The 25,813-nt window shown below is 39.9% G+C and overlaps 1 long non-coding RNA gene across 2 annotated transcripts in view; it reads left to right on the top strand.

Moving 5' to 3' along the window:
• LOC124104638 (uncharacterized) overlaps window positions 1–25,813 on the top strand; it is a 50,773-nt gene that overhangs the window by 5,324 nt on the left and 19,636 nt on the right. Inside the window, exons 1-4 of one of the 2 annotated variants that reach the window (XR_006855483.2) lie at window positions 5,091–5,244; window positions 14,737–14,911; window positions 17,974–18,088; window positions 20,179–20,361. This is a non-coding gene — a long non-coding RNA (uncharacterized LOC124104638). Of the gene's footprint in view, window positions 1–5,090; window positions 5,245–14,736; window positions 14,912–17,973; window positions 18,089–20,178; window positions 20,362–25,813 lie in introns of those variants that run through there. The other variant, XR_006855481.2, reaches the window with a different exon arrangement.

The following is a 25,813-nucleotide window of genomic DNA, read 5'->3' as shown; positions in this document are numbered from 1 at the left end:
GCAGCACACAATGAAGGATATTTAGCTTTGCCTATTTAAGTATTTAAGGCTTCCTTTCCTAAAAAAAATGGTCAACTGTACCCACCTAATTCTGTGTAGCAGGTGTGCTATTTGGAAATAAATTTTTCTAGAATGTGTGAAAAAGGTTAAAACTTTGGAATGTTTTTGTTCTCAGTTCACATATCCTTCTCATTCACTATTTGTCTCCCTGGTGTGCATGAACAGTGTGACCTGGACAAGAATGCAGTGTCACTAGAGGATAGGTCTTGGAGGCAGGGTGCAGTACTACTCCAATGTCTGACTACCAAGTGATTATTGTGGTTTCCCAATCATATGTTAATTGGGTAGTAACAACTAACATTCTTTCCTCAATTCATGCTAAAAGCTTTCTATTCTTTTGCATGGAAACCTTTATTCACAGGAATATGTGATCCAAGAATTTTTTACCATATAAGTAAAGTTGGGTATTTTTACTCATAGTCCAAGTATGGGAACCCTTTCACTAATGTCCTGTTCAAGAATAATTACAAATTGTTTGTAAGCCCCTCTAGGATTATATACAGATGAAATTAATGCTCACTATGTGGGAACTCATTAAGTTATGTACCTGAGATTTATGCACTTTCTATTTATGTTATATTTGAATAAAAAGTTTATGGAAAATATGACTTTGACCAACAATTGAAATACTTTCTTTGACCAACAATTGAAACCCCCAACAAGAGACAATGCTTAGAGCCAAAGGGATTTGCAGGGCAAAACTAGAAGTAGCTGATCTGTGATCTGCTGGTGGCCACAACCCCTGAAAAACAGAACTAAGGCCTCAGGAAATCCACTCTGGGTTCCTCTTCAAGGGTTGGCCATACCAACCAAAGCCTGGCCTCTTGGCATCAGAGAAACCCAAGGTGGAAGGCAAATGCCCAAAGATTCCTGTTACTTTTCTCAAATCTAGGGAGGGCCAGGAACCTCTAGGCCAAAACAAAGATTCCCAGAGGCATCTGTGACTGGCTGAGGGGTTTGAACTGAATATTATAGGCATCAGTCTGAGGGGAAATGCCAGGGTCCCCCAATTTTTTTTCTATAAAAATGCATGAAAACAAAACACAGATAACAGCTTAAGAGAAAGAAATGGGCTCTATGTCCAGATTCTGGAAACTCAAGGCTTGGGAGATGGTCTGGGGAGAGAATAGTAATAAAGAAAATGGGACTCCAAAGAAGTGACTTGATCCTTCTTCAAAACTGAGTCCCAGCTTGATGCAAAGAGATAAATCTAGGTTCATGTGGCCAACATTTGGTCCTCTTCCGGGTCTTGAGTCCTCAGGGCCAGGTTCACAGATCAGCAAACTCAATTTCAAGGAAAATAGATTTGTTGAGAGAATGAGCTGCGAGTGGAGAAAGTAAGGTGCTGGTTTAATCCAAGGAAAGAGTCTTCCCCTTGGGAGGCAGCTAAGTTGCACCCTGAGCTCACCTCCTGCAAGCAGATGGAGTAGGTCCTGCCAGAGCTCATTCCATGCTGCACCTGGCCTTCCCTGATTGCAGGGGGGCTAGCATGCTAAGCTACGGACAACAGCTTCACCAGGTCCAGAGCCTTCCTATCCTCCCCAGACCAGCTGCGGGGGTGGGCACATTTTTTCTCAGCTCCTTATCCTCCTGCCCTCTCTGGTCAGATGCATAGCTGAACCTCCCCCATGTGCCCTCTCCTAAAGAAACTTCATGATTAGGCCTAGATGCCCAAGGGCCACAATGGCCTGGCAGATCGTGGCTGTTTCCAGAGGCTCAGGAGGCTGCCCGGTCCACTCCTTGGGCACTCCTAGCGGGTCCCTGCGGCGATGCCCTATTAACCTGTGCGTCTGTTCACCGTAGGCAGAGGGTTGGCGGGACCACGCCGCACAGCTCAGCCTGGGTGCTCTCACTGCATCCTCGCCTCTACAGTGCGGCCCCAGCCTCCACCGCGTGCCAGTGTTTCTCTTGCCCTCATTATTTTTAGCTCGGCGGCTGCACCCTCCTACCTGCAAGAGCTCGCCCCGCTCTTAAGACTCGTTTTGCAGGATTTGTGCCCCAGGTGGCTAACCTGACCCATACTTGAATAAACAGCGAGCACCCAACAACCCTGGTGAGCCACTCGCACGGAATTTGCATTCAGCCACTCCAGAGGCTCCTGACAGCAGAGCTTTCCCTCCTTCTTTTTCATCTACCAGGACTTAGAAACTCTGAACCATTCTCCCAGTCATAAGTAAATAAATAAAATTTAGAAAAAGAAAGAGATGGGAGGTCCTGAACTGATACTCCTCTGGGAGGAAGTGAGAGGCTCCTGGTACAATTTTATCCTTGGCCCCTGGCATTCTCCCCCTGAAGTCCTAAGGATTCTGGGACAGAAGCCTCGATTATATTTGGAGAAAATTGAATTTGGAAAGTATTTGCAAGCTTGCTTCCCAAGCTAGACATGGGCTCCACTGCTGTTTCCAAGGACAGGTTGTCCAGGGGCTAGAGTGAGGCTTTTCATATCAGTTAAGGATAAGGGTGTGCTTCCCTCAGTGTCTGCTCTTGCCAAGTGCAGCAGTAGTAATTTCAAGTTTAAACAACACTGGCAAAGTGGGATTTTTAAGGCCAGGTGTGGGTGAAGGGACGTGATGTAGAGAAAAGGAGCAGGAGGTGTGAGGTTCTAGCTTTGGGTTGCTGTTTCAGATGGGCCCTGGTGGGCTAGAGGATCTTTGCAGAGCAATCGCCGGGGGTGGGGGGGGGGTGTTCAGCCTTTCCTTGAGCCAATTAAACAACAGTTTCTCTCTTTTTTTAATATTTATTTTTTAGCCGTTGTTGGACACAATACCTTTATTTAATTAACTTATTTTTATGTGGTGCTGAGAATCGAACCTAGGGCCTCAGACGTGCTAGGCGAGCGCTTTGCCAACTGAGCCACTATCCCAGCCCCAAATTAAGCAAAAGTTTAACTGAATAAAGGAGTCTTCTTTATTCTTCTTTCATAAGGGGGATGACTGATTAGATTTTGTAGCCTATGCTTCAGAATTCTGATTTTCATTTTGAAAATCTGACTTTTACTCTTTGTTCATTTCCTGCATGTTAGGGTGTCAACTACAAGTGACAGGTAAACATGACTTCAGCTTGAGCCAAATGACCTGTGTGGCTCCTAGAACACTTTGGATGATCCCATTTTATTTCTATAGTATTGGATAGAATGGTTTGGCCAGTATTGGATGATTGAAGGTCTAAGAGTCTTAAGGAGAAAAGTGAGTGTTGACTGTCTTTGTTATACTTAAATTTAAAAGTTAACCTGTTTAGATTAGAGATTCTTAAACCTCCTATAAAGCTTCACTGGATGGCTGTTAGGGGGATCTAAAAAACTGACATTCATGCATAACATGCTTGGGGGCCATAACTTCATCAAATTTTCAAAGGTATTTGGGACCCAGAAAAAGCTGAAAGTCTTTCTCATACACACCATATATGATACCAGATTCCTTTTGGGATCTGTCTCTAAGTGGCCTGCAAAACAACTTTGATTCAGTGATACATAGATTTCACACTCAACAATGTTCTTAAGTTGTCACTGGGTTAACAGAAAGTCACTCTGTTAAGAGCTAGCACTAGCAGGCCAAAGGCCCCTAGCAGAATAATGACTTGGAGCCCAAATCCCTGCTCTGCCCATGTGAATTAAACCCACATTTACCCACCTAAGACTCTTGTGACTCTTAGTGTAAGGAGCAAATGTTGAAGTGTATGTGAAATTACTTTACAGATCACAAAATATATGGCTGGTGGCATTTACGAAAATACTGATGGGTTTTCACATGCTAGTTATAATTAAATGAACAATTATGTAAATAATTATAATTAAATGAACATTTGCATATTTTCTTCAACCATATACTTGTAAGGAAAGTCAACATACTTTGAATCCCTAATAATTATTAGACATTTTCATGTTTCATTATCTCACCTAATCCTTGAGACAACCTATGGCTTATATGCTATAGTTATTACCCCTCCTCCCCCCCCACACACATTTTTTTTTTAAACATTTGAGGAAAGAAACATAGATTAAATTGCCTAAGGCCACCCTGCTAACAAGCACCAGGTTCCTACTCTAAACAAAATCCCTGCTTTAAAAAGTGGATATTACATAAAGTGCAAATTTTGCTCAGATTTAAGTAAATTATATTCCTTGTGAGTTTGTTATAAAAGTACAGGAGTTTAAAATAGAGCAGCCACACTTGAGATGTTCCGTCTTCTCATGGACTTTTTGCTAAAAATTTGTCTTTAACTTCCCTTCTATTTCCTCCACAGTTCAGGTGTATTAGCATGTTAACCGAAATTTATGCACATATTTCCTTATTAGTGGCATAGAGCTTCTTCAACTAATTAAGAAGGCTTAGGAAGGAAAGAGCACCTCTGTCCTCATCTCCTGCAATTCTTCCACTGACCCTTTGTAGTAGAAACCATTATCTTCAACAACCAGTGGAGGCCCAAACTGTTATCTGTCCACATGGTTAAATATCTCACTCAAGGTTAAATAACCAAAACAGTGTGTTTGTGTATGAGTGCTATGTGCACACATAGCACCAAGTCATTGGCTAATGAAAATAAAACAGATTTATTTTGCTGCTCCCTGAGTTTGGGGCACATTAAAAGAACTACTACAGGCTCTGGTCCACTCTCTTTTAAATCATTTCTGAAGTAATTACCATGGCAGGTAGATTTGTTCAACAGATAGTTCTCCATTTTTGTTCCTCTTTAGCGTAAAATATATAATAGCCGAATCTGTACACAGTTTGTGGAAGATCCAGAGAGAGTAGGCAGACATCTATTCTTATCTTTAATAATTATGTTTTAATTATGTCTTGAGAACTAGTATCTCAGAAAATTAATAACAAGAGCAAAAACAAGTATGGATCATAGCAGGAACTTTGTTCAAAAACTTATGAAGTGTGCTGTGTTTCTGTATAGGACTCAGGTTGCTGAGTAGATGAAAACGTTTTAATAACACTTTGGTATTTATACAAGGAAGAATTGATGAAATGATTATTAAAAGTAAAGTAGTGTGGTATGATCTTTTTTTTTTTTTAATAGACTTGAAGACAGCCTGTCTTGGGCATAGCTAAAACCAGTTCATACTATATATCTTACTCTGTTCTGTGCTGCTGTGCCAGAAGACCATGAACAAGGTCATTTATAAACAACAGAAGTTCATCTGAGGCTGGGAATCTCAAGATGGAGGGGCCACATTTGGTGAGGACCTTTTTGCTGTGTCATAATGTGGAAGAAGGTATCACATGGAAAAACAGAGCATATGAGAGAGAAGGGGCCAAACTCCTCTTTTATAAGGATGCCATTTCTTCAGTAACCAATTTGCTTCCTTCATAATGGCATTAATCCATTAATGAGAGCAGAGACCTCATGGCCTAATCACCTATTGTAGGTCCCACCTCTAAATATTGCTGCATTGGAAATTAATTGTCTAACACATGAACTCCGGGCAACACATTCTAGCCATAGTACTATTGTCTGAACTTGGACATTTCCCAAGTTACATGAGATATATGACCTCTAAATTTTAGGTATTGGCAAGTTTTACCTGTAAAGGGCCAGATAGTAAATATTTCAGGCTTTTGGGGCCACTACCATCTCTGTCATTATTTCTTCCTCCTTTATCTTTCTTTTCCTTTCCTCCTTTCCCTCTTCCTCTTCCTTCCTCCTTCCCTTCTACAGTTATTTACAAACGTATAATCAATTTGTATTGCCTTTTTAGGGCTAGCATAGCAAAGTACCACAATTGGGTGGCTTCACCAGCAGAAATTTCATTATCTTTCAGTTCTGGAAGGTAGACATTTGAGTTCAAGATGTCAGCAGGGTTGATTCTTTCTCTTTCTTTTTTTTTTTTTTTAGTTATGTATATTATTTATTTATTTATTTATTACATACATGACAATAGTGGAGTGTATTACATTCATAATTATCTATTCACAGCACAATTTTTTGTAACTCTGTATATAAAAGGTTGATTCTTTCTGAGAGCTGTGAAGAAGAATCTGTTCAAGCCTCTTTCCTAATCTTCAGTGGTTTGCTGACCATCTTTGGAGTTCCTTGGTGCTGTGGTTTGAATGTGTCCATATGTTGGAGACTTAATCCACAATGCAACAGTGTTGAGAGGTAGGACTTTAAAGAGGTGCTTAGGTCATGAGGGTTCTGCCCTCATGAGTGGATTAATGTCATCATCCCAAGAATGGGTTTCTGATAAATGGGTGAGTTTGGTTCCCTTCCCCTCCTCTGGCTCAAGCTCTCTCGCCCTCGCCTTGTCTTGCCCGTCTGTCTTCTGCTGTGGGGTGATATAACAAGAAGGAAAGCCCTCACCAGATGTCAACATGTTGATACTGAGAGCAGAGACCTCATGGCCCAATCACCTATTATAGGTCTTATAATAGGTTTCCAGTTCCCAGAACTAGGACTTCCCATTGCCTGTGAATTACTTAGTCTGTAGTATCCTGTTATAGCAGGGCAAAATGGGCTAAGACACTTGCCTTATAGAAGTGACACCCTGATCTTGGAATTTAAATTTACGTAGTGTTCTCCCTATACATATGTCTACATCCAAATTTACCCTTTTTATATAAGGTCACTGTCAGATTAGGGGCCTACACTATTCTAGTATTATTTCAAGTTAACTAAGTATATTGACAATGACCCTATTTCCAATCAAGTCACATTCTGAAGTTCTGGATATTATTTTAACAAATGAAATTTGGGGGAGACACAGTTCAATCCATAAGACCATTCCTAGCTCATCTAGATAGGTCATGGAGTGTATGTACTTTGTTGATCCCTTTAGTAAAATTCTCATTTATTCTAAAATCCTATAATTTTCTATTCTACGTGACTTTATGGGACAATTTTTTTTTTTTTGAGATGTGGGCCTCACTACTTTGCGAAGGCTGGCCTTAAACTTGTGATCTTTCTGCCTCAGCCACCTGAGTAGCTGGGAACAAGCAACCATGCCCTGTTGTATGGGACAAATTGTCTATTGTATTTATTCAATTAACAAATTTTATTGAGCACTTACATATGCTCAAGCACTATTCGTGGTGCCAGGACACAGAAGTGAAAACCTGATAAAAATTATTTTCCTCCCAAGTCTTAATGTCTAATATGAAAAGCAGACCCCCAACAAAATAAACAAAAACAACCCAAATACATAAGATGGCAGTAGGTTCTAAGAATAAAATTTCAGGGGCAAGAGAAAGATAGCCATTCAATTGAATTTTAATAGGGTAGTCAGGGAATATTTCAAAGAAAAAGTAACATTTGAGCAGAGAAGAGACCTGAATGAGGTGAGGAATTAGCACATGATATCAGGTGCTATGGTTTGGATATGATTTGATTATGTTCCCCAAGGATTCATGTGTGGAAAGTATGGTCCTCAGTGTGGTGATATTGGGAGGTAGTAGAACCTTTAGAATGTAGGTTAAGTGTGAGGTAAGTAGGTCACTGGGACCACTGCTCTCAGAAGAGATTAACGTAGTTCTCAGGGGACCCCAGTTAGTTCTGTGAAAGTGGGTTGTTATTTTATAATAGGGAAGATTCAGCCATCACTGGGGTATTTTAGAATCCCAGGACATCAGAGTGAAATTATCAGTTGTCAGTGTTTGCTTTAACATCTGAAAAAAGCTTCCTGTTCTACATCCCTGCAGACCACTGGGTGCTGTGGGTGAGGCGATGCCCTCCTCTGCCATGGCCCCCTAGGAAGCTGTCCTTCTGTTGAATACTGTACCTTTGCTCGCTCTCAATTCGAGTGGACTGTGCTTTAGTGTATTTATAAATGATGGATTCAGTTTCTGAAATTAAACTTTTTATTTGCGGTTTTCCAAAAAAAAAAAAATGTGAGTTGTTATAAAAGATCATGTGAATCATTATAAAAGAGCTCTCTCTACTCTCTGGCTTTCTGTCTCACCATGTAATCCCTCTGACATGTACCTCTACCACAATACTATATGCCAGGAGGTCTTCACCAGAAACCAAAAAAAAAAAAAAAAAAAAAAGGGTTTGCCCAACCTTAGACTTTCATTCTTCAAAACTGTAAGTTAAATGAACTTCTTTTCTATATATGTTATCCAGCCTCAGATGTTTCATTATGGCTAGTACATTTAGGGAAGTCATGTTTCTGTCAAATGAAAGAGCAATCTAAGGTAGAAGTGAGGGCCAGAACAGCAAGAGGAAAGTGTGCTTGAGTAAAAAGGAGGCAGGAGAGAATATGAAGAGATGAAATCAGAGATAATGTGGGGTGTGAGGTGTTCAATGGTGAATAGTCTTGAATTACCACCTTAGATAAGGGTCAGTGTCAGGATGAGGGTGGGGCAAGCAAAGCACACAGTTTAAGGAGGCAGTCATTCTCAGAACTCTGCAAGTACAGGGTGGGCACCTAAGAGTGAGTTCCTCCTTAAATTATGCACCCCAGGAATCTCCCAAGCCTCACCCTAGTTCTGGTCCAGGTAAAAGCTTTGGATTCAATAACAAGTGGGACAGGAAGCCTCTGGATGGTTTTTAGGAGAGGGGCATGAATAACATTAACTTTTATCAGAATTACTCTGACTGCTGTATTTAGGACAAGGATAGGAAAAATGAGACAAGTTAAAAGCTCACTGAACTAGCTTCCCAAGAAAAAGTGAATCAAGGCTTTATACCCAATAATCCACCTAGGGGTGGGCCACCCTAAAAAGCTGTCATGCATATAACCAGTGTAACTTGTGTTGTCTTTTTATTTTCACATGACTTTCTTTGGAGGTCATCTGAATACTAGACTCTATGGCAGTTACTGGGATTCCATTCAAAGAATCAACAAGAAATGGTCCCTATCTCAAAGAATTAATATTTTCCTTTCTTCTTTTCTTCTTTTTTTCCTTCCTTTTTTTCTTTTATATTTTGAAATTTTGCAAAAGCAAAAGCAAGCAAACACCAAAAAGTCTAAGTCCCCACTCTTACCTTCTTAGGAATTCACTATGCTTATTTTCTGATGCATGTATCTATGCCCATTCCATTTAGAATAGTAAATAAATGATGATAAGAATTAGGGTACAACTTAGGAAATTGGCCATGATTTATTATGAATTCTCATGAAAATATTAGACCTCCCTTTCACTCATAGGATCAGGAATTTGGGGGACTTAAATGTTAGAGGTCCTCACACTCAACCCTCTCATTTGTCTGATGATGAGACTGAGACCCAGAAAGACAAACCTCTAATTACCCACCTACTTAGTGGTTGAGTGTGGCAGATTGCATTTTTAAAAGCTGTCTACAATAATCTGTTTTGTTCCACATGCTCTTGAATGCAACTTTGACACTGATCACTGAGAAGATGGGAGTCTATGTTCCCTGCCTTGAATCTGGGTATATCAGTTTCCTGTAGCTGCTGTAAACAAATCACCAAAAACTTGTGGCATAAAACAACACATATCTATTATTTTACAGTTCGAGAGATCAGAATTCCAAAATATGTCTTAGTAGGATAAAATCAAGATATTGGCAGGGCCAGATCCTTCTTGAAGCTCTAGGGAGAATCTGTTTCCATGCCTTTTCAAGCTTCTAAAGGCTGCTTGCATTCCTTGGCTCATGGCCAGCATCCCTCTGCCCTCTGCTTCTGTATCATATCTCCTTTTCTGATTCTGAACCTTCTGGATTCCTGTTATAAGGACGTTTGGGATTATATTGTAGCCACCTGGATCATCCAGGATAATCTTCCTATCTCTGGGTCCTTAACTTAATCACATCTGCAAAGCCCCTTTTGCCAGGTCAGCTAACAAATTTACAGGTTCAGGGATTAAACTGTGAACATTTTAGAGTGCTCTTTGTTCTGCCTAACAAACCAGGTCAATTTATGACTACAGGAGAATTGAGGTTATGTGATATCCAAGGCAAGGTCATGAAAGTGATATTGTCAATTGTCTTGAATCCCTTGCTTTTAGAACCCAGTTGTCCTTGCCATGCCTTGAGGAGGCCCAAACTAACCCAAGCAGAAAGGCTACAGGAGAAGCCATGTGTCAGTGTCCTGAAGAACAGCCAGCTGTGGCCTCAGCTGATACCAGCATCAGTCGGCACCCATATGAATGAAGATGCCCCCAGATGATTCCAGAACATAGCTGTCACTTCACTTAGCTTTCATGTCTTCCCACCTGAGGCTCTAGGTATCACAAAGGGGAGATAAGTATCTCCACTACACTCTGTTGAAATCTTGATCCACAGATAATATGAGAGATAATAAAACAATTGCTGTTGTTGTAAGCCACGAATTTGGAGGTAATTTGTTACAAAGCCATACGGAACTAATATGGAGAGCCACACAGCAGAACCTAGGTCTTCAGTTTCTCAGCTTTAGTGCTTTTTTCCACCTCAATTATTACCTTTCAGTCAAGCAAGAAAACCAGTGGTTGTTGAGCAGCTATTAGGAACAATGCCCTCTGGAAAATGTAAAGAATATAAAACTTGCTCTTCATTCTCAAAAAACATTCCCTTCTCCAGTGAGAAAGACATCCAGGTGCAGAGTTGGGAGGCTCGTAGGCAAGGCATGGTAAGAGATGGGAAGAACCCCAAGTATGTCACAGGAAAAGGAGAGAAAAGAGAGTCCAAGGAATATTCTGAAGGTTAGTTGACAAGACTTCCTGGTGAGGAATGCACAGAAAGAAGAGGTAAGGATTCTATTGTTTCTAGCTATTAATATACATAGGAAATCTAGGGGGAGACCCAGGCCTGAGGAAACTTTATGGTGTGCAATCTGGTCATCAGTGGAGCTAATATCTGTTCTCTAAAGCATTTTCATCACTAAGCAATGCATGGTTCCCAATGATGGAGCTGTTAGAGAACTAACTGGGATCACCCTTGGGGGTATCTGTACTATTTATTTAAGGAATTAGACTTCTTAGCACTCATTCCCAGTGCGTATATGATTTTCAGTACCATATATGGCAGATGCTACAGTTTCACATAAACTAGTAGCAGTTGTTCATCCCAGTAAGTCAGAGAAGGGTGTGTGGAATAGGTGTTGTCATCACTATTTTACTTCTAAGAATATATTCAGAATGTGGAGTGCTCCTTCCCCATGTGTGCATCCTCTTAAGCAGAAAGCTTTTCTCGTCCCAGAGATGGAGCAATTTTCTCCCCATTGTCTGTTGAATTCTGAGACATTTTCATATGAATTACAGAAATACACAGACACAACCCTAACCCTAACCTCTAACCCTAACCCCCATGAACATATTCTGTTTTATTTTTACAATGGGTCACTTTCACAATGAGCTAGAAAGTTTGCTTCCACACATTTATAAACATGGTATTTCTGTCTGAAGTTGGGAAAATGTTTCTTTTTCAACAATGTCCATGACTCCATGGAAAATCAGTGTCTTAATGATCTGATTTGCAGAAAATGCTATTTGAATTTACTTGAGCCACAGAGGAATTATTTCTACCTTTTATTTCATTCTTCCTACAGGCAGAGATGGTATGTTTGACTCTATGGGAAGTTAGAAAAGCCCATGACTACAATAATACACATGAAACATTCAAATGGTTGAGAAAAAATTAAAGGACTTTAAGTTTTATGGTTTTAGATGGGATATGCATAAAAATAGGCATATCAATTCTCCATTTTTAAAGAAATAATATTTTCCTGATTATAAAATACATAAAACTTTACTTTTAAAATTTCAGAAATTATTATATTGCTGGTGGGACTGCAAATTGGTGTAACCACTATGGAAAGCAGCATGGAGATTCCTCAGAAAATTTGAGATGGAACCACCATTTGACCCGGCTATTCCATTCCTTGCTTATACCCAAAGGACTTAAAATCAGCATACTACAGTAATGCAGCCAATGTTTATAGCACAATGCAGTCAATGTTTATAGCAGCTCAATTCACAATAGCTAAACTATGGAACCAACCTAGGTGTCCTTCAATAGAGGAATGGATAAAGAAAATGTGGTATATATATTCAGTGGAATATTATTCAGCTTTAAAGAAGAGTGAAAGTATGACATTTGCCAGTTAAATGGATGGAGTTTGAGAATATCATGCTTAGTGAAATAAGCCAGTCCCAACAAACCAAAGGCATAATGTTTTCTCTAATATATGTATGTTAATTCACAATAAGGCAGGAAGCACTAGAGAAGAATAGCATTACCTTAGATTAGGTAGAGGGAAATGAAGGGAGGGCAGGGGAGGAGATGTGGGGATAGGAAGGATAGTAAAAGGAAACAGACATTATTACTTTATGTATATATGTGACTGCATGACCAATGTAATTCTACAACATGTACACTCAGAGAAATAAGAAATTATATCCCATCTATATATGATATAGCAAAGTGCATAAATGCATTCTATTGTCATGTCTAACTAATTAAAATTAAATTAAAATAAAAAATTAGAAAATATGTTAAAGGCAATAAGAAAAAAAAAATCTCTTGTGAATCTTTACCCAGAGATAACTACTGTCTATAGTTTGAAAAAAAAATACTTTGGGCCTCATGCTTTGCAGAAAAACCCTTGGAAATTCTTAATGAAATTATGCATCACTTGCTGAGTTACAAGTGATTTTTTTAGCCAGGGTGTTTTTTTTTTTTTTTTTACTTACCATATCACAAACAATTTTATGTCAAATTTTATTTAGGAAGTCAATGTGACAGGTTTTCGATGGACTGGATATACTTATTACATTAATGTTGGACTATACATTGATTTTATTTATATTACATTTATCTTCTTTATCCTTAGTCAATACATATTTACTGCAGACCCACTATAAGCCTAGCATTGTTCTAGGCAGTGAGGACAAGGAGAAGAATGAAACAGACAAAATCATTACCACCTGTGAATTTGCATTCAAAAAGGGAAGACAGGTGACAATCAAATAGACAAACATGCAGTGTGATAGGTGGTATAGTAGTTCTCTGCCTATTATTTAATAAAAGCTTTGCATATGGACTTCCACGGATTCTGACTTGTATTTTCAGAATAAAATCTTATTTAATAAAAACTGAAAAAGTCAGGCACAGTGGTGCACCCCTGTAATCCCAGTAACTCAAAAGATTGAGGTAGGAGGATTTTAAGTTCAAAGCCAGCCTCAGCCATTTAGCAAGACCTTTTCTCAAAATAAAAAATAAAATGTGTCAGGGGTGAAGCTCAGTGGAGCTCTCTTTGGCTCAATCCCAAGTACCATCCAAACAAACAAACAAAAACGAAAAGAAAAAAAATAGAAACAGTTTACAATCCTTATCTACAGTTTGGGTTTGGATGTATTATAACTGCACCCAAAACTCCAGAGAATCAAGAGTGCTCAATTGTCCAGTACTTCAAAATAAATAATCTCAAATAGGCTTAAAATAACAATTATTATATCTCTTATTGCTCTGTAGATTGACTGGGCTCAGTTGGGCATTTCTTACTTGGGGTATCCTACACATGCAGTCGGAGATAGCTGGGGCTCAGACATCCACGGGTCTTATGGTATTTGAACTTTTAATATAATATGTAACATCCCCTTGAGAGAGCTTTCCAAGTGCATAAGGCAGAGGCTACTCTACTTTTAGCCTCTCGCCAGAAATCACAAAAAATCCCTTATACCATACTCTACAGAGAGGACTAAGACTCTAGATTCAATATACTAGAGGTCTTCACAAAGTTGTGTGCATACCAACAGGCATGGTTCATCAGGGAACCTTTGAAGAGACTGGATACCATAGCAGGAAATGTGGCTTAGACAAAATGAAATTACACAATCATAGATCACCCCACAGAGCTCAGCATAAACTAGGTAAAGATCCCTTTCTAAAACAATTTCAAAGACACAAGCCTGCTAACTCTCTGGATCAAGTAAAGCTGGCAGAGGGAAGAATTGCTGATAGAGCCATTGTTTCCATAGGCATGACTCTGATGGGTGGGGCTGGTAAACCTAGACATCCTTTTGTTGGGGAGAGAGGACTCCTGCCACTGGGAGTACGAAAGCAGTATTTGTTTCTTTTCTCCAGAAGGAGCTAAGCACATCTGAATACCCAATTCTGCTCTGTTCAGCGCACCGGGTATACTGTGCTATCGCTGCCCTACGATACACACAGTGGCAATCTGGTCCTATAACTCCTAAATGCATTTTGGACCTGATGCTAGTCTCTTTAAGTGCATTTCATTCCCACTGTTTCACAAGAACCTCCTTTTTCAGATTAGGATACTGAGGCACAGAAATGAAACAGTTTGCGCCAACACATAGATAAGTGGTATCCCAGGATTCAAACCCAAACAATCCAATACCACAGCCCATTCTCTTGATGGTTGCACTCCTCTGCTTGGAGAAAATCACTTCAATTCTCTGGGTTGCAGGTTCCTCATCTGTAAGAGAGTTAACACCCCTTCCCTTACACACTTGTGCTAAGAAGTGAGAGTCTGCCCAGTTTTGCCACCTAGAAGCTATGGAACCTTGCACAAATTGTTCAACCTTTCTGAGCCGTGGTTTACTTATCTAATCAATGAGTACATTATATTCTTATGAGAAGCTGATGGCACGATGCATATAAAGTACACTGTATGGCATAAGGGGCTTGATAAATGCTATTAACTGGCATTAATATTATTGCTGTAAGACAGTTTTGAGGTTCTTTACTTAAATCTAATACCCTTACAAGTCTTGCTGAAATTTCTGTTATTTTGTCTGATTTTTACTGTTCTCTTATTTTCCCACCCAGGAAACAGCTGCACATTTGGGCAGAGGGACATAGAAAGCATTGGTAGATAGTCACGTTGCCACCACAGATGTCCCTGCCTTGGCTGGGGACAGAAGACAGCAGCCAATATTCACAGAGGACTGCAGATGTTCTCCTTTAACTTGGATCAGAAGGGCTATTATGGACAACACAATGTGTGGGTATTGCAGACTTTTCTGTTCGAAATGGAATATTGCAGAATATGCACACATTCATCCAAAGCTTATTGAATACCTACTCTGTGATGATTATCTTGGAAATACAAAGATGAATGGGACATACTCCCTGTCCCCTAGGACCACAAAATACAGACAAGGAGACAAAACACACATAATTAACTATAGTACAGTGTGAGGAGTTCTATGTATAGCAGAAATACAAACAGTGGTTGATCTCAGAAGGAGACATTTTGTCAGAAGAGGCTTAGAAGGAGACAAGGGAGGCTTCTTGGAGGATGTGGTATTTTATCAGTTCTATAAATAATGAAAGGACTTTAATAAGAGATAGGGTAGGACAAAGATCACGGAGGTGGAGGAAATGATATGAAGGCAGATGGAAAGGAAGGACAGGGAGCTACCTGTTAGAGCAGGGCGTGTGACAAGTGCTACAGATGGCTGGGCCACCTCCATCCATGACTTCACCTTCCCTGGTCATCTTCCATAATGTGACACCTTCTGGTCATTGAGTCATAAGCAGAAGATTGCTGGGTTAGGATTCGGGGAGAGTGTTTCCCTTACCCGTAAAAACAGGACAGGCTCAATTAGCAGGCACTTTCCTTCAACTTTTGCCCTTCACAGTCTCTCCTTTCTCCTCCTGGGAATGGTGGGTGAGATTCCTGGAGGGGTATCTTGAGGTCATGGGGTGATAAGCAGAAGAAAACCATAGAGATACAGGAGCTTGGGCCATCATCAGGCACCTTACCAGCCCTTGGGTGGTAGACCTCTTAATTTCTTATTTGGTGAGAAAAATAGCTCTCTGTTTGTTTAAACCAGAGTACACTGGATGTTCTGTTAATTCCAAAGGAATTAATAGAGGGGGTAATAATGACTTAAGGAATATAAGGCCAAAAATAAATAAATAAATAAATAAAAGAGGGGGATCTATATTGTGAAGGGCCATAGAGTCCACATGTGGAATGACTGTTCCTTATGTAGTAAGCAGAGGTGAAGTGTAGCCAGGTGGTAGAGCTCAGCATGCAAGAGGTCCTCGATTTTATCCCAGCACATTAAACAAAAGCAAAAAAACACTTGTTATTTACTGGGCAATGGGAAACCAGGGAAGGTTTGTGAATAGTAATAATACTGAAACTGTGCTGTAGGAGAAATTATTTGACAACAAAAGAGAAAGTGCTTGGAATCAAAGAAACTGAGTAAGAAGAAGTTCTAATGGTTGCTGTACAAAGTAGTGCCTCCTATTACAATCTCCATCACTAGCAGGTATATCTGTATCATCAGATATATGCAATTGATCATTTCTATATTTAGGTAAAGTGTACTTATAAAACTTGGTCCTGTTACTAATTTGTAAGTCTAACTAAGATGATATTTTGCTCTACAAATCAGTTCCTTAAGCGTCCTTTGCAACCAGACTATAATTCTTCCCCTCATTCTTTCCCATTTCCTACTTAAAATTTTTCCTTTCCCACCACCCTTAGTAGGAGGGTAGTAATAAGCAATGAAGGGAGGGAGACAGGTGAAGGCATTTCACGGGAAGAACTAACCAGTCTTGCGAATTGTTTAAATGTGGCAGGTCAAGAAGCAGGATGAATGAGAAATGACTCCAAGCTAAGGCCTATGTGGCTCAAAGTCAGGAAAGAGAATGAAAGGCATGCAGAAGGGGTGGGAAATAGTGGGTTCCTCAGGCCAGTGACTGGCAGAAACTGTCTACATTGGGTGGATCCCTTCAGGGAGACCTCCTGGTGCTGCACCTTGGTTTAGGGGATATAAAGATCAGTGAGACCCTTGAGGATCTCACACTTCATCCATTTGTAAACATTCATTGAGTTGTCTACTGGTAACCAGGCTTTGTGTAAGTGAACACAAATACAATATGCTAAGTTCCAGGGCTCATGGTGTTTGATAATAGAGAAAAACAGATAAACTAACAATGGCAAAGCAAGACATGCCACAGGTGTGTGGCGGAAATGTTGGGATAAGCAGAAAATTGGAGGGATGTCTGGGATGCCTTCACAATGGAGAGGACCTGTCTGAATGCTAAGTAGGCAAAAGTATTCCAGACAGAATAGACAGTATGTGACCAAGGTGTCACCACACCTAGTACATCCTGCCATTGGGTTGCTGCAGCAGTGGTGGGGGAGGAGTATGTGTAATTAAGTGGATGAATGAAGCCCAAAATGTAATCTGCAATTTACTTGCACAATTTTCTTAACCACCCTGAGCCTCCTTTGCTTCTCTGTTAAATGGGAATAATTCCGTGGGACTTTTACGAGGATTAAATGGGATAATGAATGCTTAACACAGTGCCAAGCATAGTAAATGCTCAATAAATGTTAGTTGTTGTTATCCAGTAGGTCACAAGCTGGATTAGATGGGCATTTTAGAAAGACAGAAGTAGTGTGTGCGAGCAGACTGTGGATACAGGAAGTCCACCTGCGAGCAAGAAGACGGAGCTCAGGGTGATCAGTGGTAGTGGACAGCCCTGGAAGATGATCAGAACATAAATATCCAGTTAGCCCAAATAGAGTTTCTTAAATTAGGCTGGCATAGTAAATTGTAAATTCAAATGCTGCAAAATGAAAACAATCAGACTACTAGTAAGCTGGGAAAAATGTTTAATTTATGGAATCGATCCTGAAGGTACTGGCATTTCCTTTAATTCTAGAGGGTCAGGTAGCTTCATTCAATGTAATATGTTTTGCACGTTTCCATCAGATTCTATTACACCATGGCCTTTATTCAGGCAATGGAGTATTTAATCAGATACAAAAAGTATGTCTTGAATATTTACTGTGCGCAAAGTATTAGTAAAAGTGTCATAATCTTTAGCACAAGATCCAAGTTTGTTCGACAAGGTTGTTCTTGTGCCAAAGAGCCCTGGGGGAAAAGAATGTATGATTTTTAAAATTTGAAGATGTAGAAGCAAAAAAAAAATAGTTATAAACAACTCTGAAAATTCAATCACTGATTCTTTCTAAACTAGTATAATACTCAAAATAAGAAAAAAAAATAACCTCAAAATTTTCTCATGGAATTTGTTCAGGTCCCAAACAATAACATGATTCTACGGTGCTGTCCTGAGCAGCATCAGCAGGGGAAACCAAGACACCTCCTCAGCTGTCTGTGGACCTCAAGAGGGTTTGTTCTCATGGATACACGTGAGTCTGAATGTTCACCAGGGTTTCCCACAGTTCTCTCAATCCAATGGTGGGTGGTGTAGTAAACAAAATCACCACAGACACTAGGACCATTGATCTAGAACCTACCATGTGCACATTGCTTATCACTAATCTGTATAGTAGCCATGACACAGGCATCGCCATCCCCATTTAACAGAAGAAAAGAACGACTGTCCAAAGGTTCAGGATGAGGAGGCAAGCTGAGGCTAAACTGGGGTTGGCTGACTGTAGCTAAGTTCTTTCCACTTCTTTGGTGCCTTCTGAAACTACCTGGTGGTTGATCTGACTGACTCTTCAATAGACTTTATGTTTATTGTTCAGACAGACACATAGTTTGATTTGCCTTCTAGATTTTTTTTTCTTAACATTTTCCCTTCCAGATTATAAGAACAATAAACACTCATTGGAGAAAATAGAAACACATAGAAGCATTATACCTACAATTCTTTGGTTAGGTTGCCAAGGTGAAATTTCATTGTCCTCATTTCAAAAGGAGTGCTCACTTTCTCTCTCTCTCTCTCTCTCTCTCTCTCTCTCTCTCTCTCTCTCTCACACACACACACACACACCCCACCTTTCTTCCCCCTCCCTCTTTATCTTTTGGTACCAGTGATTGAACTCAGGGGCACTCAGTCACTGAGCCACATCCCCGGCCCTATTTTGTATTTTATTTAGAGACAGGGTCTCACTGAGTTGCTCAGTGCCTCGCTTATGCTGAGGTTGGCTTTGACCTTGCAATCCTCCTGCCTCAGCCTCTGCAGGGTGCACCACCATGTCCAGCAGGCGTGCTCTCCCTTATGCGTTGAATTGAAAAGAAAATGCTTTCAATCTTTGTTCTGTCAAATTTCATTTATATCAAATGAATAGGTTCTGTGGTGAGGAAAGGATTTTCTTTCTTTTTCTTTTTTTTTCTAAATGAGAGTCAGAGGTAGAGGGTGGCGTATATAAGCAGTTTCTTGGACATGGCAAGAAGGATGTCCTTCTATGGTCACCGTGGTACAGGCTCAGGCTCACATGTTTTAGGAATCCATGTGTGTTACATACAAGTTTCAACAAGTAGATCCCAATCCATTGCTACAGCTTTCTACCAGGGCTGAAGGAGGGTCTGTGTGTTGGTTGTAAGCCAGTGATGCAACAATGATAATCTTGTTTCTATGTTAAAAAAAAAAGACACAGAAAGCCAGATGTCATATGAAAAGCACAGGAAGAGCAGTTGCCCAGTGCCAGTGCCCCGCTATATCCATGTGCCCAGCCTATGTATTAATGCTACTAAACTCTGAGACTACCCATCGGCACTTGAGATAACTGCTGCCTTTCCCTTTTTCACTAAGGCTCCAAGAACATGTATATTCTAAGATTTTGAGGCAACTCTGCCCTATTTTTCATATTTTTTATTAGTGCTTGAAACTTTTCTGGCTCCCAGCTGGAGTAATTTCTCTAGCTTGAAATGTGCTTTTCAAAGTGATTTGACCTCAATATATTTAAATTAGCAAAGTTCACACAAAAATCTTAATTCCTCACTTCTCTTGTCAAATCAGAAGATCTGGCTATACGGGCTAGAGTTCATAGATGACAACAACTGGCTGAGACGGTGGCCCCCTTGAGATGTGGTGGCCACTGCTCCTGAGTGCCCTACTGCTCTGGATACTGGAGTTGCAGTCGCTGGTTTCATTGCTTTAGCACCTTGAGCTTCTTACAAGAAGGGGGCATTTCTCAGTGCTCATAGCTCTATATCTAAGGCAGGGAGATGAAAAAAAAGGCAGAGGGGGAGGGTGTTGGGCTGCCAGCCAGCTTCAGGCATGAAATGTGTGCCTTGTGTCTTAAACATATCTGATGGTCAGCACTCAGGACTCTTGGCTCCATCACAGGTTCAATTTGTAAGTACTGGTCCTGGGTTCTAATCCCACTTTGTTGCAAGTTGGTGGTATGACCTTGAACAAGTCACCCTCTCACTTTCCTTCCCTTGTCTGTAAAATGAGGCTTTAGCCATGACTTCCTGTGGCCTCTTATCTCAGAAGCTTCCCCGGTGTAGCACACTGTCTTCTTTTTCTGTTTCATCTCTTTGTCAGGGTTACCCTAGGCACTTAGCTCTAGGGCAGGTGATCCTGACTGAGGAAGGAGAAAGAACACCGAGGGAGGGGCATGAGAGGAGGAAAAAAACCAATGTAAGGAGAAATTCAACCCAGAGATGAGCAGAGAAGTGGTGAAGAGAAGGAGTTCCAAAGCTGGTGTTTAAAACATCCAACAATGAGGTAAGTATGACCCGTATCGTCTTATAATTTACACAAAATTGCATGACATTTTAAGAGAAATATTTATTATAGAAAACATGAGAACTGAGAAATTTAAAAAGTAAAGGAAAAAAATCAACTATAATTGTACCACTTAAAGTCAAGGACTGTTTAACTTTGGGAATATGGTTTTCCCTAAGCTTTTCTTTAAAATTCTTTTTATAAAGGATATAGGATACAACTTTGATTTGAAAACAAAATATCATTAACTGTTCAAGTTAAAACATGGTATAGGTATACTGGTACACTTTTGTTTGCTTGCTTGCTTTTTACATAGGCAGAACTTCAAGCAAAATGCAAAACAAACTTTTTTGTTATTACAAAAAAAGTCGAACAAAATTTTTTGTTATTACCCTTTCTATTTACCAGTATAGCTTAAGGGTTTTTACATCATACTGAAATATGAAGTATTGGTTTTATAATTAAAGAGTTTTAAATAAGACCAATTTGCAGAGTTTTTAATGAAGGAATAATTGCATTCTGACTTTTAGGACTTAAAAGCATGTTCCTACAATCATTTTTCTTTTCTTTATTCTTTTTTTTTCTTTTTCTTCTTCTTCTTTTTAAAGTAAAGGTTTTCCTTTGGGAAGGCCTGAGGTGTCATTTCAAAGGTCAAGCATTCCTTATGTCTATTATATCATGAGAAAGCCCCCTTAAAATTGATGATTGTGCCAGTTTTCTCAGCATAGCCTAGAGACAGTTACATTCGGGTTTAGATAACCTCTTTTTGATGCACAAAGGTAAGAAGACGCAATTAAAAATGTTTATAAAAGTGAAAGAATAACCTCACTGCTGAGAAAGAGCGTATCTATAACTTTTCTTGTCATTTAGTAGACTCAGACACAGGAAAGAGGAGAGGCCACCTCTGCCCAAGTAGGGGCACTTGTTTGCAGTTCAGCTTACCTGATTTGCAGAAGATCTCTAATCTTATCAGAATTGAACTACCTGCCTTATTCATTTTCTGCTTTGCTGATACCCAAGCTGGCCTTAAAAAAAAAAAATCAAGAATGCTAAAGCCTGGGGCATACTTCTGGGTGTTCTTAAGACTTAAATGCCACTGCTTAAAGAGTTAAAGATCTCTGGGGATGCGGTGTAAGGACGATATGGCAAATCACCCACTGGAGATGCTCCCCTTGTCCTTTACCAAAACAAAGTCTGAGGAACATGGAATGCATCCAACAATTTAGGAAAATTCTACCATGCCAAGCCAAAGATTAGTATTAGATTTTTTTTTAAGGTAGAGAAAGTTCTCATTGTAATAATTTATCTTTGAAAACAAGAGTTTATTTTTCATTTATCAAAAGTTCAACATTTCCCTCTTAGGAAAAATGCTTTGAGGGATACATTATATCCAGGAAAACACTCACTAACAACATATTTGTGTTTTTCAGCTTAAACTAAAAACCCTTCTTAAGAGATTAAAAAAAAGAAAAGAAATTTCATCATTAGGACCATCCCATTGGAACTGGCTGTTAAGAGTTTGGTGATTTTGGCTTTGTTTACGGCCTCAGTAATTGTTTTAGTATACAGCAAGGGGAAAGTTGCCCCCCAAAGGTATTTTTAAATAAAAGGAAAGACTCTCTACAGTACCTGTTCTGTTGCCAAGAGGAATTCAGTTCTGTACCTGAATGAAAGCTTAGTATTTGGAAACTAGGTGTAACTAGCACTTGGAGATAAGGCAATTCAATTGAATTGTAAAGGGGACAACTTTAAAATTTTGTATCAGTTACACTTATTAGAAAAAGAAAGAGAATAAAGGAGAAGAAGTAAAAGAAAAATACCCTTTTTAGTCAATATGGTCAGAAAGAAAGATACACTTAAGTGAGTTGCATTCTGATAAAATAAAAAATTTAGCTCTTAAAGCCCTAAATTCTACTCCCTATACCAAAGTCTCAAATTATAAGTAGGTTGACTCAAGATTGGGGATGAATGTGTTTTGGTACAGGTTGATTTCTAAATTAAAGACGGTTCCTTTACTTAGAATTCTCTCTTTCAGAATTTGTCATGCTGAATCCTTCTAGATTTTATGATGCTTACTCAAATTTTAAATGAAAACCTTTTTTTTTCTAGTGAAGCTCACTATATGTGATTGACATGTTGGTGGGAGGCACAGGGCCTCCGCAAAAACATTTGAAAATGAAACACTCCTAGTGCATAATCCCTTCCTCAGCTATGAAGGTTTTCAAATAAGTGAAAAAGAGAAAAATGCACGTGAGATTTTTGCCTACAAGAAGAGGGTATGTGCATATGAATCTCACTGTGAAGTGCTGACATTTGACACCGTTTTGAACCCTGAATGCAGCTGGTCATGGGCCTCTGAATTCTCTCTCACCTTGTTCCTTGTGGCCTCTCACTTATCCCTCTGGCCAAGTGCCCTGTGCCTTTCCAGATTCTTGTTCTGCAGAGGCTGAAAGCAGGGCAGAGGCTATGCCCACAATGTTAAAGCAGGGTTCAGCAGCAGTTATCACCGGTTATCATTCCAAAGAGACCTCAACCTGAGCTAGTGGAAATTATCTGTTGGGGTACAACAGCTTTGGTGGGTTTGTAAATAGCCATAATTGAATAAGTACCAGACACAGTGCTTTGGGAGAGCTCCTTTCCTGAAGGAGCTGCTCTAGATATGTTGTTGGGACTTCTGTGGTGCGGTCGCCATGGAAGCATTAGGGTGTGGTGAGAGATTAGGCGGCTGCAAAATCATTGTGCCTTGCCAGATAGAATTATCCTTTGATGTATACTGGGGTCTAAATTGTTTTCTTTCCTTTGATACATTTAAAATTAAGATTCCGTGTTAATCCCTAATTAATTCCAAGATCAAGCTTCTATTTTAGCTACTTCAATGAGTGATGTTGGAATGTTTTTAGGGAAGTGAAGCCATAATAAAATAATTTCCAATTACCTTAAATACCTTGTGGGCATGGTTATTAGGCATGGCTGTATTAAGTATGGGATTTTTACATCAGAATGGCATGATTTTAAATCAGAAGTCATTTAAAGTCATAAGTGGAGTACTTATGACAAGAGTCCAAAAGAGAAAAACAGGAGAGTTAGAAACTGCTATCAAAAATGAAAGTTCAGGGCTAGGGATGTGGCTCAAGCAGTAGCGCGCTCGCCTGGCATGCTCCGGGGCGCTGGGTTCGATCCTCAGCACCACATAAAAATAAAATAAAGATGTTGTGTCCGCTGAAAACTAAAAAATAAATATTAAAAAATTCTCTCTCTCTCTCTCTCTCTCTCTCTCTCTCTTAAAAAAAAAATGAAAGTTCACCTTAGTATGAAAATGCTAAGTGCTGAAGTTGTGGCTCAGTGGTAGAGCGCTTGCCTAGCCCACGTAAGGCACTGGGTTCGATCCTCAGAATCTCATATAAATAAATAAGTAAATAAAAATTCTATTAATAAAGGTAATTCTGTCCATCTATAACTAAAAATATATTTTAAAAATACTGAATCATGAGTTGTAAGACTTATATGGATTAAATATTAAGTCTAAAAACTCAGTTTAAAACAGCTGGAAAAGATGAAGAAAGATGGAAGGAGGTATGGAGAAAGAAGGGAACCTGTGGTTGATCAGAGCTTTTTCTAATCTGAAATCTGCAAAGTCAACCCCTGCTCCTGCAGGGCATCATGCAGGCCCTGACAGGGTCACAGACAGCTGACCTGGGCTGGATCCAGGCAAAACTGTGAGGGACTTAATGAGTCACCCTTTCAGACATTCCCAGCATTCTCATCTCAGGTGTTTGCACCTGAGCCCTAGAAGGAGACGAATTCTTTATAGCAAGGAAATTAAAGAGCATGGTAATGACCACCAAATAATGTTGACATTTGGTAATCATTTGTCACTGATTTGCAGGAGGGTCACAATTTAAAACACTTAGATTCCTCATCTTCATAAATGCAGAATACTTGTCAGAGTATGAGTTTGAGATATTGTTTTGGGGGCAGGGGTTGTCACAATTTCTATTTTTTTAATTCAGCCCTCTACCCTGTCTCAAGAAAAGAGTGAACTTGCATTGATTGGTCATCATTTTCTGTTTGCTCTCATTTGCTCTGGAAGTTGGGTGGAAGCAGGTGATTTCCTGCTTCTTTTTCTCACCCCTAATTAGGGGCTTGAGTCCCCTATGATAATATCTTGAAAGACACTATGCCATTTTCAGCGGGTGGGGCAGGGAGTGAGCAGGACACTCTCCTTCTGCACTCAGGCAACAACCTCAGGGCCCACATATCTGCATCAGTCCTGAAAAGGCCTGTACGTGCTCTACTGGTTGCTAAGTACTTTAATATCACCTGCTATGAAGATTTCATTTGATGAGACTCTGGGTCAGCCAGTGAAGACAACTGAGGTCCAGCCAGACACATGTTAGGTGTGGCATCATCACAAAAATTGGGTTTGCAAGGAGCAGTGGTGCTCACAGCCTATAATCCCAGCCTCAGCAACTTAGTAAGACCCTGTCTCAAAATAAAAAGTCAAAAGCACCGAGGATGTAGCTCAGTGGTAGAGCACCCCTGATTTCAATCTCTAGTACCAAAACAATAAAAAATAAATAGAAAGAAGGTTGCATTGGGTTTGAGTGCCCACTCTGCGGAGATAAAATGAGACACAGGTTGAGCATCTCTCATCTCAAACTCCAAAATCCAAAAGGCTCCAAAATCCAGAACTTGTTCCAAGCATTTCAGAGGCGGGGTGCGCAGTCTGTGCTATATATATTCATGAACAGCTACAACAAGGGAATGAGCTGTCTGCTCTCATTTCACACACAAATGTGTAGGATGATCCTGTTTTGTTTTTTGTTTGTTTGTTTGTTTGTTTTCCTAAATTGCTGAGGCTGATCTCAAACTTGCGATCCTACTGCCTCAACTTCCATAGTGGATGGGATTATGGGCATGTGTGCCATGACACCCAGCTATGACCCATTCTTAAACAAGGCCCTTATGATGCCAATGTGGGAAGCACACTAGGGCCTTCCAGGTGAAGATGGCCAGGCTGCAGTTAGACTTCAAAGTTTGATGTTTGAGGTTTTATTGGTACAATGATAAAACATAGGTGGATATAGTAGGCCTCAAAACAGAGCCATTAGATCCAAAGGGTTTTAGATCGGCTATTATTGATCTGGCTGACAAATGCAGACCTGCTGAGCCAAACCCTCAGAAGGTGCAGGGCTAGGAATTTTCATTTTGCAGGAGATCCTGACAGACTAATATGAAGATGAGAACAAGTCTAGAGGCCAAACACAAAGCCCTGAGTACTGGTACTATTATATGCAGAACAGAAGCCAGTTTCTAGATATTCATGATTACTGCTCAAAAGATCTGTTCGTGCAATTTCTGAAGTGATTATTAGAAAAGTGTGTGTGTCTGTGTGTATGTGGGTTGTGAGTACCTGTGTATCAATGTTTGAGATGATAAATCTGAGAGTGTG

This window comes from Marmota monax, unplaced genomic scaffold, assembly GCF_021218885.2.
Source record: "Marmota monax isolate L192 unplaced genomic scaffold, Marmota_monax_Labrador192_F-V1.1 WCK01_AAM20220418_F8-fsc00001, whole genome shotgun sequence".
Classification (NCBI taxonomy): domain Eukaryota; kingdom Metazoa; phylum Chordata; class Mammalia; order Rodentia; family Sciuridae; genus Marmota; species Marmota monax.
This window is presented reverse-complemented; position numbering and strand designations above follow the sequence as displayed.